Raw genomic sequence first — 13594 nt, forward strand, 5'->3', positions numbered from 1 at the left:
TTGACAGCATGTATTAAAGGTTTATCATATGCTTTCCATTTTCCTTTAAAGAACTATGATAAAGCACTCTTATATTCAGTGAAGACAAGATTTTCTTCTAGAAGAATTTCAACCTGACTGTTCTGTACCAGAAAAACTATCTTTTGGCAGCATATTTTTTCTTCATATTGGTATTTTACTGCCCACCCTGTATGGTTTGTCTAGTCACTATCACGGAATGGTGTGGATAGCACCTTTACAAATGACCACCAAAGCAGTGCATTTTTTGAAATCAAATGTAACAGCATTAATATCCCCAATACAATCAGTTTAGGTTGAGCCATTTCTCCCACAGTGCTATAAACCAGCTAGGTCTGTTGTATTACAGGCACTGATAAAGGTTGCATATTTGATAAATAGCATTTTATTACTCATCTTCTATGAATCTTGCTTTCTGTCTTGCAGTCCTTTTTGTAAGAATCCCACTTCTCTTATTAGAAATCTCCATATGCATAAACAATAAGCTTCACTCTGATGCTACTACATGATTATCTGGTGTTCACATTTCCACTTCTGGGGTTATTAAAACTGCCTAACTTAGGCTTCCTTAAGATTTCTAAGTCAAATTAGGCTTTACAGACTCAAACTAGAGGCTGAAGTTGTTTAGATAATGATGGAGAGAAACAGGTGACTCTGTAGAGGAGACTCAATGCTTCTCAGTCTGATATCTGAGGCAGACTTGGCCAAGAGCTGAGAAATTACAGAATGTCACTGTTAGCTGCATTCACTATCAGAGCATCCATACCAAAAGATTTTACTGAATTGTGTATTTTTCAACTTATTCTTCAAAATCTATTCATAAAGGCAGGCATGGAAAGAGAATTATTCTGGAAAATAGAAACAGCACTGATATTCCAAAAAAAGGTAGGGAACACAGCTGAAGCCCTGCAAGGCACTGCAATAAATTAGAAGCGATGACTCAAAACTCTCAAATGTCCATAAGAAAGCTTTAATGCAAGCCCACTACTTCTATAATGTTGCAAAAGAAACAAAAAAAAGTTCTCAATGAATGATCGACTCCAAAGAGTATAAACTAATTTAAAAACAAAATTCATGCTACTATATTTCAAAATACTTTTTTTTTTTCCCTCAAATGTTATGAACCACAGTATTTGAAAATGGGGTAATTTTGTTGCGTAAGCAGGCTTTCTTAAAGAACATTTCAATGACCCAGTTATGTCTCTGTTTTATTTTTGTAATATTTTTATATGAACTAGGATAAGACTGCAGTTAAACGCTGTTCTTCAATTTATTTTTCCATCTGCTTTTAGCTGCAGGATAGCATATTTTATCACATTTGATACACAGGGTCAAAGGAAAAAAAAATTAACCCTGTATTTTTGCATAAAATGTATAAATAAATTCTGATGGTGCAAGCTCAGCAAGTAGAATATTTTTACTACTTCTATCTTGTGATAATGTTTTTATAATCACTTATATCTCCATCGCTAACAACTGAATGCCGTTTTCTGTGTTATTAACACAGCTCTACAAATCACAGGGAAAAATCCAGGATCTGAGCAAAAGAGGATAAAAGGTCGCATTTTTAGAAGGTAATCTTTTCACACATACAAGAGGCAATAGGCCAAGTCACTTAGCTCTTCCTAGCTAATCAAACTGCACAATTTCAACATAGTGGTTCTTTTTTAGATGTAGGTGGTGATAAAACGATCCTCGGCTTGGGAACACTTCCAAGATACATACACACTCCCAAACACCTCCCCCTACTCACCCCACCTCCAGTTGATTTGAACACAGACATACTTATCAATACTTTTTAAGGTAGCAATCATGCTAATGGGGACAATTATGAAACAAGAGAGAGGTCACAGTAAATCCAACTCAGTATGTGACCAAAGTTATGTGGGGAAAAACCGAACTAGTGTCAGCATCAAGCATCTGTTGCTGCTGGTGTGAGGACAAAGCGAGTGCCAGAACAAGGAGGCAGTTTTGTAGATCTACTGTTTGTCAAGTCGCCCACTGAAGCAAGCCTTGAAATCAGTGTGTGTACTGTGGCCATCTGTTTACTTTTCACTAGCAAAACTCTTGACTCTTACCATCTCTTTGAAGTCATGGTCAATGTCAAGAAACAGGTACAGTTCTGATGATCGTGCATGTTTTTTTAACTTGACAGAGGGAAATTAGGAAGGAGGAAGGAAAACAGAAGTATGTAATTAGTTTATAAAAAAAGGGAGGATTACAGGAAAAGGATCTTCATTTATTCAGATAATATTATGCCCCAAGGGGATTAAGCTATCAAGGTATCATGAAAACAACTAGACTGGTTTGCCACAAAATAATGATCTATTTACGCAGCTTTGTAACAGAGAGCTGCTGAATTGACCTGGACTTCAGAAACTTGTCGTTGATCTCTTCCCTCTGGTGACCAAAATTAGAATAGATCAAATGATCTATGATCAAGTGGAATTAAAAGCTCAAACACTCCTGAATCACTACTAAACCACCCACAAACACCACACTGCTAAGCTTCATTGCTGATTAGTTTCACTGTGCAAACTCCCCATAGAGAAAGCCACTGTCCATTTGCCATTGTTGTTCAGCAACATCTCATGCACACATCTCCTGAATCTTCACCCATTTTAAAGCTCTCTTTTTTCAAGTAATAACATATTCTTGCTCTGACCTCTACTATGCAATCTTACTTACTTAAGTATCTTTTTGACTTTTTCCCTTTTTCACTTGTGTCATAAAACGAATTGAAATTTCTTTCAGTCTTTCTCTTTTTTTAATGTTCCAATGGAAAAGATTTCCATTCTTTTCAATTTTATTTTTCCTTTTCCTCTGTCCCAGGTTTAAAAGGGACTATGTAAGTGAGAACTCCAAAATATCACAAGAAAAGTACCACATGATTTCCAGATGTGTGGACATGGCTTTCAGTGTTTTATCAAAACATAGGTTGATAGAAGACACACATTTCATACAGGACTCAAGAATTTAGATAAGCTGCATCAGCACTAGATACTGCCAAAGAATTGGAAAAATATTCACATACTGGGTGAAGGTATATGGTACGGCTTGTCCTCAACTACAGAACTCTGAAAAATCTCAATTACCTTTTACATTTAAATGCTTGCTGGAGAGATGGCTGTGTATACGTTTGTATTTTGGAAGCACCAATGAACTAATTGATATGCTGGGTTTTTCAGCCATTGAAATTTGAAAATGGATTCTGTGCAGAAGCTAAAATTTTTGTACCTGAATCAGGTCTTTCACCTCTGAAACAACTGCAGTACTCTTTGCAGATAAAAGAGGTACTGCTCCTAAAAAATCTTAAGCACAAAATGTAGGGGGGATAAAAAATGCTGCAAGTTTACTGTCATGTGCATAGTATAGAGGCAATAACTTAGGAGAAATACAAGGTGTGTATTTCAACTTCCTCTAAAAAAAACGAATGCACCTTTTGGAATTGTTGTTTAAGTTAGATATTTTCACATAGAGAGTAATCACCAAAATTAGTGAAATGTTTCGAACTTCTTATTCCACAGAATAACCTGACAAAAGCAGACCACTCACTAATAAAGTGCAACTTAATAAATCATGTGAAATCTTATTTTGTTCAAACCCTTACTAACTCCTAGCACCATCTGTTACCATCAAAACTATATGACAAGATATGATATATAATTAATAGGTAAACAACAATCTAATTAAAATGGACAAATACTCCATGTTCCTGCCATTTGGGAGCTCTAATTACAGACTAAATTTTAAGCTTGAATTAAATATTTAAGCTGGAAAATTAACTTTCCTTCTCGAGCCTTGAATACATTAATACAGATATGTGAAGCGACTTCCTGATGGGAACTTAAACATGTAATTTAGTTTCATCAAAGCAGTTACTAATTGTTAAGCAGCAGTACCTTACCATATGTACACAATAGCTATTTAGAGCCAAAAAGGTGGTTTTAAAGTACCCCTCTGCAACCCTTTTCTGACATAAATATAAAATGTATATACAGCACAACAATTTACACTACACACTGAAAATAAATTACACAGAGACTTCAGCTTTCAAATGGGTCTTAGCATGCATAAGTCTGAACAGATCTAGATAAACAAATGTGTATTTTTGCGGCTGAAGAAACTAAAGACTGTCTAGAAAAGTTAAGATATTTTTACATTTTACTTACAGAATTTTGAACTTCAGAGTAAAACCCTGCAATTTGCCTAAGCCATCTAATATAACAAAATGCTGAAAAAACCAGGTGTTTCATCTAACTTAATAAGATGATCCAGATTTTCTTAAATAATATATCAAAAGGAAAGAAATGGAAATAAAACTGAGAGCAGCATTACACAAACCATTGTTAATAAGGTTCCAAGCCTGCAAATGGTTAGCATTTACCTAATATTATTGTAGCACAGTAGATATTATTGTACCAGGAATTTTCAGTATTTGCATTCTGACCAGGAATTTGATTCTAGGTGTTTAACTGCCCACCAGTCAACAAGAGACTGTTACTGTTTCAGGAAAAAACCCAACACACCTTTGTTCTTTATGAAAACCACAATGATTTCCAAACAGTGCTGAGTTGAACTACCTTGCAAAGCATTTCCCCCATCTTATGGATAGAGAGTTTGAGGCACATGGATGCTAGGTGACACCCACAACCATATGTTAAGGCTCCAATGGTGTAAAATACTCCATATATATGGAACACTACACTATCCTGTGTTCACGTGGAACTCTTTTAAAGGAGGCACACAAAGATTTCGGAATGGTTTCAATCAAGACTTGGCTCTTACATGCTCACATGGCCCGAGTCAGTGACACATGAGAAACAAGAAACCAGATTCCTTATCTTCAATATTCTCCTGTAATCCTAATATTCTCCATCACACAACAGACACACATTTGACTTGCTTTAATTTAGATTCAACTGCCGAACAGCAGGACATGATGTTAAGAGAAATAGTGCATATATCTTTTTAAATATCCTTGAGATGGTATGTTACTTTCAACAGTGAGGAACAGAACATTAAGAAGCTTCATCCACCCATCTAGCCCTAAGAATTTTAAATTTCAGCATAAATACAGATGAAAAATGAATTACTGGGCCATGACTTCATCAAGGGATTTTAGTGACATCAAAACCAAACCTCTAATAGTTTGTGATGTCACTGTGAAGCCTCAAGAGACTTCCTGTTCCATAATTCAGAAGAACATGGCAGCTTCTCAGTTTATGTAGTTAATGGACTGGAGGCCCAGAACGTGCTTTCGGACATATTCACTTCTACCACTCCCTCACTGCTGTCCTTTGCCCCATTCCTCCAATACAGATATAATTTTACTCTTCCTATGTGATAGAAGTACACTGGCAGTTTACAATAATCGAGCTGGCATTTTCAGTAACACAAACTTAGATGCTGTTTTTTCTACAGTTTTTAGACTGTATACATACTATCTTAAATATTGCAAAGCCACTTATTCTAACAACATCCATGTTTTCACCATATTTTCATAATACAGTCTGTGAATCTATTTTAAAATGATTAAATAATTCTTACCAATAAAAGAATAAAAATTGATAAAAAAGAAGGACTAAAATGCTGATTTGAAACTTAGGTATTATAAATCTCAGAGGCACACTTATATGAATTTCAGCCATGTCTGACCATCCCTCACTTCCTCTTTGTTTTTCTTTTCATCAGTACTCCTGAGCTACTCAGACTACAGCTCATGCTCCAATCCATATTTTCCAGGTCAGTCGAGTCACTGTTGTACAGAGTCGCAGTGATGCAAGACTCTGTACAACACACATTCACTGTGTCACTGGGTGCTGAAAGCAAGTGTGACTCCTCTAGCCACGTACACTTAATTCCTTTGGCCAAGCCAACTGGATGGGAGCACTAACCCTGGTGGGAGCAGAAACGGAGAGTTTTTCTCCCAAGCCCAAGCAAGGAATGAAATGCATATACCCCATGAAGATTCTGCTTGTGTTGGACATAAGAAAGGACAAAGATATGCTCTGCTACCTTGCAGCCATCAAAATCTGCCTTCTTTTAATTCCATTAGGTTATGTTTTGAACCACACTCCAATTAGAGGGAAAGACGGCTGCGAGGCAAAACCACACACCAAGTTCTGGGGAGCACAATCATTCCCTCTGCAGTCCAAGATACAGCCATATTCTTTCCAGGCCTATTTATAGACCATATTGTACCGTACATGTGCCATGGATCCTAATGTGAGGAAAATTATATAGATATTCAAAGCATGACATATTGATTCAACATATTGAACGGATTGTTTTTTCCTCTATTTATTTAAATGATTATAATAGTTTATAGTGAGCTTAGCCCTTGAGACAGATGGTTGTAAACTCAAAATTTAAGTTTTAAATAACTGTATTAACACGAAAAGAATGACTTTATCTTAATGCAGTCTCTAACCCTCTCCTGATTTTTTTTTGACTATTTATCAAAGAAAGTGAGCTTTGCAGCTCATTGACTGGTGTTTTAAAATGTGTCTCATCAAAATGTCTGATGGCCTGATAACCACAGTGGTTTTTTACACTGTGCTGGGCAAAAGTAACCTTGAGTTTAGGGTGAAGAGGAGAACTCTACCATTACCCATCTTGAAAGGAGCCTTAAATTTTAAGTCTACAGTTTATCTCTAATCTAATTCTTTCCATGAGAAAATGTCTAAATTATCAGGAACACAAGCATAAAGTAAAAATCTCTGTCCATAATTCACACAAGTAAATAAAACAGTTTTTCCTTAACAGACTACAGGACTAGTGGATTTATGCCTGTGAAAAATATTGGATTATATTTATTGGACAAGACCTTTATTCCTTTCTATCTCCCAGTTTTATTACTATCTCCTTTGTCCTTTGCCTTTTAGCTCTCTGTCATTGCACCTAATGCTGACTTCTGGGTTTCATTCCTGGAAAATGTCAAAGGAGAAGAGATCATTTTGCCACTCACTCAGTATTTAAATATGATAACTAAACTTCATGACAGTAATTCCACTTGATTAATTAAAAATATATGCATTGATAAAAGCCTGTTGACCATCAGAACTTTGCACAAACAACTAAGTGTTCCATTGGGTACCTCTGTGAGATTCACAACAGCTGTAAGGGGCAACGGCTCAATGTGGGCTGATTGGTAGAATGAAACAGTTAATCCTATTAACATTCAAGGACTAACATTTAAGCAAAACATCTTTTAGAGGGGTTTAATTTGAGCTGGTCATGTTCAGGACCAAAAGCCCCCCTAGCAGCTATTACAAAGTTAGTCCATTTACACATCAATGGTGCGCATCTTCCAAGTTATCTTAATCCAAAAGAAATCAATTTTCCCAATGCTGACACAACTCTGCAGCATGAACATAAGCACAGTGGGGACAATCTCCTTCAAAGATACAGTCCTTATCCAAACTAGAAGGCTAACCTGGAACCACACCAGGAAAATCAAACCTGCTTTCAGTTACATTGTTTACTTAAGGGTGCACATAAAGGTCCACTTAAAATGCTCAAGTAATACTGAGTGAGTCAGGAAGCTTATGTGATTTGTTTATGGCTGATTTTTTTAGTGAGAAGAAACTATGAAAAAGAAATGCTAAAAAATAAGATTTATGAAATCAAACTTTGTGAGACAATTTTAAGGATGAGATTTTTTTTTAGCATTTAAAGGCACTTAATAGGGGTAATTGTGCATTTCAGAGTAATTTTGAAGAATTTTTCCTGTTAAACTAATACACCAAATTTGAAAATTTTTAGTGAAATTACTGTTCCACTATGTAAGATAACAACTCACAGTGAGCAGCTATTAAAAAAATTAAGGTGATGTGCTGCCCTGTTATTTTTGAAGTTCCTCTCTTTTTGTATAAGTAATCTTAAGGATGTCACGTCAGTTAGTTTCAGGTATCCTTCTCAGGATTTTTCACAATTCCTAGTAGAAGGCAAATTCTTGGGCAAAAACATACTTTCTGACATGCTTTCAAAAGCACCATCTCTACAATGTGCATTTAGACCCACACCTGAGTGAAGATGGAGATCCCCATTTTAAGGTTTAACAAGTGCTTTTCAGCATTACTCTGCATTCTTCCATCATTTGTTTTTATTACCAGGGAGGCAGAATTTGTGATGCCGGAGAGGTGTTACCAATAATAACTAGTCACTTGGGATGGTCTCTTTTTACATGCTGCTTACCTCCTTTGATTTCAAGAGCCCCATATGAAAGTCTTAATCATAAGTTACTTAATTCAGCATTTTTTGTAATTATTTAGCAGTTTCCTGGCAGAGAATAAAGATTTTCTTTAGATATACTGACTCCTGACAATTCAGAAATTAGTGCATTCCAATACTATGTAATAACCTCGAGTTCCACACCAGTTAGAGAAATTTGGTCAATAACATTACTGAATTAGGGTACATGTTTAATTAATCATTTAAAAGAAATAACATAATAGTAAATAAAACTCTGAACCACTGGCCATAAATTAATACATTCTTTCAAAAGGCTACTAAAATTTCTTCATAGTAATTATTATTAATACTAAACAATTTGGTTAAAGGAGTAAACACAGTCATGAATTACAAAATAAGTGACACAAAATGAAGTGCAAAACATTCATGTAAGAAGAAGAACTAGATACACCAAAATGATATTGTACATGAATTGCTTTTGGGTGCAATTATCTTCCTCACATGTTAATATAATTTTGGCATCTTATTATATGTTTTATCCCACAGGGAATTTTAATTCAGAAGCACAATTATCAATAAACTTGCCTCACAAAAACTACCAGTCTCACCTCCTCCTTGTCTGATTTTCTACAGTCCTCTTCTGTGCAGGAAGAAAAGTTTAGAGTATATGTGTTTCCAATAAGGGCAAACATTTCTTTTCCCTTGTTTACTATGCCACACAATTTATAACAGCCTTCTATTATAAGGTGTCACTCAGAACACACAACATTCATTTTAATCATATTGATTAAAAAGCATTTTAAACCATTTTATCATATTTTAAAATACATACAGCCTGCATGTTCAGCTCCATTTTTTCATACAGACAAATACAACAGATATTAAGCATGGGAGGCATCATGAGTAGATCATAAAACAAGTACTTTGGCCAAAACCACAGGGCATTCTATGCCTTCAATCAAACCACAGCAATTAATATGAAATTCTAAATACAGAATATAATGCCACATAAATAGTATAACAGCCAAGTCCTGTCTAAGAAGCCATATGTTTTTTCCCATTGTTCAAAAAAAGGAGATGACTTCCCGTCACTTATGTTTCTGATTAGCAAGGTGATTTATGCCACAATCACTAAAAATGCCAGCAAGTGAATGAGAAAATGCATAGTGACTGCACCAGATGTGCACAATAAACAGGAATCCCATTGTAATCTCTGGTACTTAGTTTATATGAAGGTAATGTAAGAAACACTCTTGGATATGGCAAAGTCACTCTTTTTTTACATTTGACTATAAATGATATGAAATAAATTGTGTGTTTTATACTTTATGGCATGCATACATTGATAAATTAGGTACAGTTTTGTATCCCAACTTATCTACAAGACAAACCTGGCTAAGATCATGGGGATTAATTGCTTCAGAAGTGTGAAATGCAGCTTTTCCATTCTTTTCTGCACACTCAGTGAAGAAACAATGATTAATCACTGTTTAACTATTCTCCTGAGGATCTACAAGATTGCCAAAGCAGGACTTATCCTCATAAATCCAAAAAACACAGGTTTAGATTTGTTGCCAACAACTGAAAGAACATGAACTCAGAGCCATTCGTTATCAGATTAAAATAATGTCAAGGCTTTAGAACCCCCTACCAGAGTAAAATTCTTTTTAATTTGCACCTAACAATGGAAATTGGCGTATCAAATCAGATTTAAGAAAAATAGATGTATATATTTTTATATGAACATATCTCCCATTATCAGAAGTATAACATCCTTGTAATGCAGCCACTTCCATTAATCCAGCATAAGAGAAGCAGGATCTTTAAACAGGAATGCTTTCATTGATATTAATGCTAGGAAATTAAAAAAAAAATCCCTAACAACTCGGTTAAAATTACATCCATTTCATGGTTTTGCAACAAATCCTACTTACGTGTACAAATAGTTTGTTTAAATGTCTGAGAATTTGTTTAGACATCTTAACTTTTTGATAGAGGACTGTACTTGTAACAGTGCTTAACATTTGTCTAACCACTTTATAATCAACATTTAACAAAAAATCACTGTTTAATACAGAACTCACTACGCAAAGAGATCACAAAATCAAATGAGAAATGCAAAAATTACCTGTTTAAAACTTTCTCCATTTAGAGAAGGTATTATTAAAAATGCAAAATTTCATCATGGAAATAACAGACAGGGCTGCACAGACTTGGGCTGTATACAACAGCATCAGAGGTCTGACAGCCTTTTCTAAAAAGTTCCAGTTTAAGAATCTGAGTATCTATTTCTGCCTTTAAAGAGACGAGCATAACTAAGGTCAAGTACTGTCTAAAGATTCCCTCAGAAAAAAAAAATCCCAAAACAAAACCAGAAAAACCCGACCACATTTAAATTACTGAAGTATTAGGAAAGAAAAGAAAGTTTCATCTTTCAAAAATGCTGTATCAGATGAGCTGAAGTGAGAGAGAGGAATCCATGTCAGTTCCCAAGTGCCTGGGAGCCAGAGTAAGCAGGTAAAGCCTGTTGCAGCTTGGTGGCTCTGGCTTGCAGCTGTCCCCACTCGCCACATCCCTGTGCTGCTCTGCGGCCTCCTGTATCTCCAGCTGCTCCTGTTCCTCCACTCTCCCATCAAGCTGGGCTTTTTACCCCAAAACAAGCTAATGCTGATAAGGTCTCCTACTTGGCTGCAGGCAAAGTCTAAGAAAGAACAGGAGGATACTGAAAACTTCTGTAACTTGACCCCGCTGTCCAGGGAGGGGTACCTGCAACACCCCACAGTCCCCCCTTGGGGACAGTGCCATCTCTTTGTGTTACATGCCTCAGAAATGTGGCAAGCTTAGCCATGGAAATTGGGGTGCTGGAATTTTAATATTGTACTGTAAGAGACATTAGCTACAGAAAATCCAGACTAAGTAAGGGATGAATTCTTAACATTATTTCTATAAATGTGACAGTGACCCAGAAGTTATCAGGAAAGGACAAACCTTTTCTGGGTGACATTGGCTTCAATGCAAGGATAAGCACAAAGGAAGAAATTCAGTCTGATGCAAACACTGTAAGCACACTCCACAGGCTGAGCTGCTGGCTAACTACATGAGCAACACATGCTCATCAGGAGCACTCTTTTGCTTGCAGTATTGTATGGATTTTCTGACATTTCTTTAAGTTTCACAAACTGGAAGACCTTGATTAAGTTCCAGGTCAGTGAAGGTGTTTACAGTAATCCTGTATCCTTCTCAGAGAGAACTGAAAGGTAAATTTACCAAATTTAGCTAGAAACTTCAGTCACTAAAGAAAATACTTCACTGGCATTTCAGCTCCTTGTTCAGATCAGTTCCTAGGGAGAACCAGTATCCTCAATTGAATCCCAGAGTACAATACCACTCTTTATTGGTAAAGCACTTCAAGATTCCCAACTACCAATATTGACCAGCCTGTGTTTACTAGGATTTTCACTTTTAAGTATTCCAATTTATACTTTTTCCTGTTTCAATAAACATTTGACAAATATTATTCTACTGTTATTATCAAATTTCTGAGGGTGAGGCACACGGTGGAAAGACAAAATCAAGTGTGCGATATATCCCTTACTTGGAGCAAGACAATAATTCACTGCTAACCTGGAGGAGTCACAGCAAACTCATGCACACTGGGATTAACTGCTCACAGAAGTGGTTTTAACTACAGGTTTTAAACTTATTTACCAAATTAAAGTATTGAAAACTGTTTTTTCACCTTCTCACCAGATACGCAACTCCCAGCACCTGATTAGGAGTGGAACATTAAAATTATTGTGATGTTTGTAATTTCTGCATTATTAGTTTTAGGTTTGCTTTAAATATGCTTCACAATGCACAGGAATGTGTCATCCTCCATATTAAGCATGCGCTGTGAATGTGAAGAAAAATACCTGAAAACAAGGATATTCAAGAGTTATGGATCCTGGTGCTGTAAGAGTAGTTTAAAAATATGGCTTAAGATTTTACTTTGCAAATTGCTAACATGCAATAAAACAGCAAACCTTCCACTGTTATACTTCATGTATATTATTTTTTAATTATAGGCACAGCGTATTTCTGACAAATTTCTTATTGAACAATTATAAGCATGTATGGAAAATCAGATTACATATTAAAGAAATGGCCTGATTCATCTGCCTATGTAACTCTTACTGTATTATTTATAGTAAGAGGAACATTTTTACCTACCCTCAATAGGTTTTTTCTTGCTATTCAACTGCTGTAATAAATTTCCTTCCTGCTGGACTAGTCATCAAATTATTAAAGGTTCAGAAAAACCAGGAATATATAAAATTACAGAACTGTTTTTGGAAATCTGCATTGCTTGAAAAATTCCTCCAAATATTTTTGTAGCTAATCAAGAAAAATAATGTATGTTTTGCTGTTCAATGACACTCATCATCAGCTGCTTCAACACCACACGGTCACTTCAATACCTGTTTTAAGAGTGCTCTTGGCAATGTTGCCCCTGAGAGACATTCAGATTGCAGCAACAACACACTTTTTTCCCCTCTTATTTTCATTCAGCTGATGAATACAGACAATTTCCACTACTCCTCACTCCAGCTGGACTTCTGAAAGGTCTTGTACCTGAGCCTTCACTGCTAACAATTCACCTGGTGAAAAAATGCTCTACAATATTTCCCTGGGAATACTACTATCTACTGTTAAGGCAGTAATACCATCCTGGGCTTTCCTGCATTTATGTCCCACAATTCAACTAATTTCTCAGTTTCTTGTTTTTCAGCCCAGTATATATATGGATCTCAGGATCTCTAAAAAATTCAGGATAAAATAATTCCTTACAACCATTTTCCTTGCACATGAAGCAACCTTCTCCAGCAACAAAAACATTCCTCTATATTCCTCTTCTGGATGAGTCTCAAACTCCAGAACCAGTTTCTACAGGAAAATATTTCAAGCATCGAGTTTCATCACTTTCTAAATCACTTATTTGCACTTTCTCTCCCTACTACATGTAACTTGCATATGTATCTATGCATACAAAAGAGACACCAAGATACTGCAGCACAGATACTGCTGCTTCCCTGAAAAAAAGATGAAAAAGCAAAATATTAATATTGCTTAACAGAAGAATGTTTGGCAAAAAGATACAGTATCATTTTAAGATACAATACAGAAACAAAAGCTCACATATTAGCTCCTTAAGCAGTATCTCTGACAATCCCACCTTTGGGATTCAGGTTTGCACTGAGGCTTATTTAGTGATGCCGCACAAATAGATCAGCTTTCATGGGGACCACTGTTGCATGACAGCACCCCTCAGAATCACCCCTAGCTCCTTGCAAGTGTCCACTCATATTGAATGCTTCAGAGCATTTTTTCAGCAACACAG

General features: G+C 36.0%; 1 protein-coding gene across 2 annotated transcripts in view; it reads right to left on the bottom strand.

Moving 5' to 3' along the window:
- The window catches only part of TBC1D5 (TBC1 domain family member 5), a 317365-nt gene that overhangs the window by 213850 nt on the left and 89921 nt on the right, over positions 1–13594 (bottom strand). The gene's annotated exons all lie outside the window — the stretch shown is intronic.

The sequence above is a fragment of the Haemorhous mexicanus genome, chromosome 1 (assembly GCF_027477595.1).
Source record: "Haemorhous mexicanus isolate bHaeMex1 chromosome 1, bHaeMex1.pri, whole genome shotgun sequence".
Lineage (NCBI taxonomy): Eukaryota > Metazoa > Chordata > Aves > Passeriformes > Fringillidae > Haemorhous > Haemorhous mexicanus.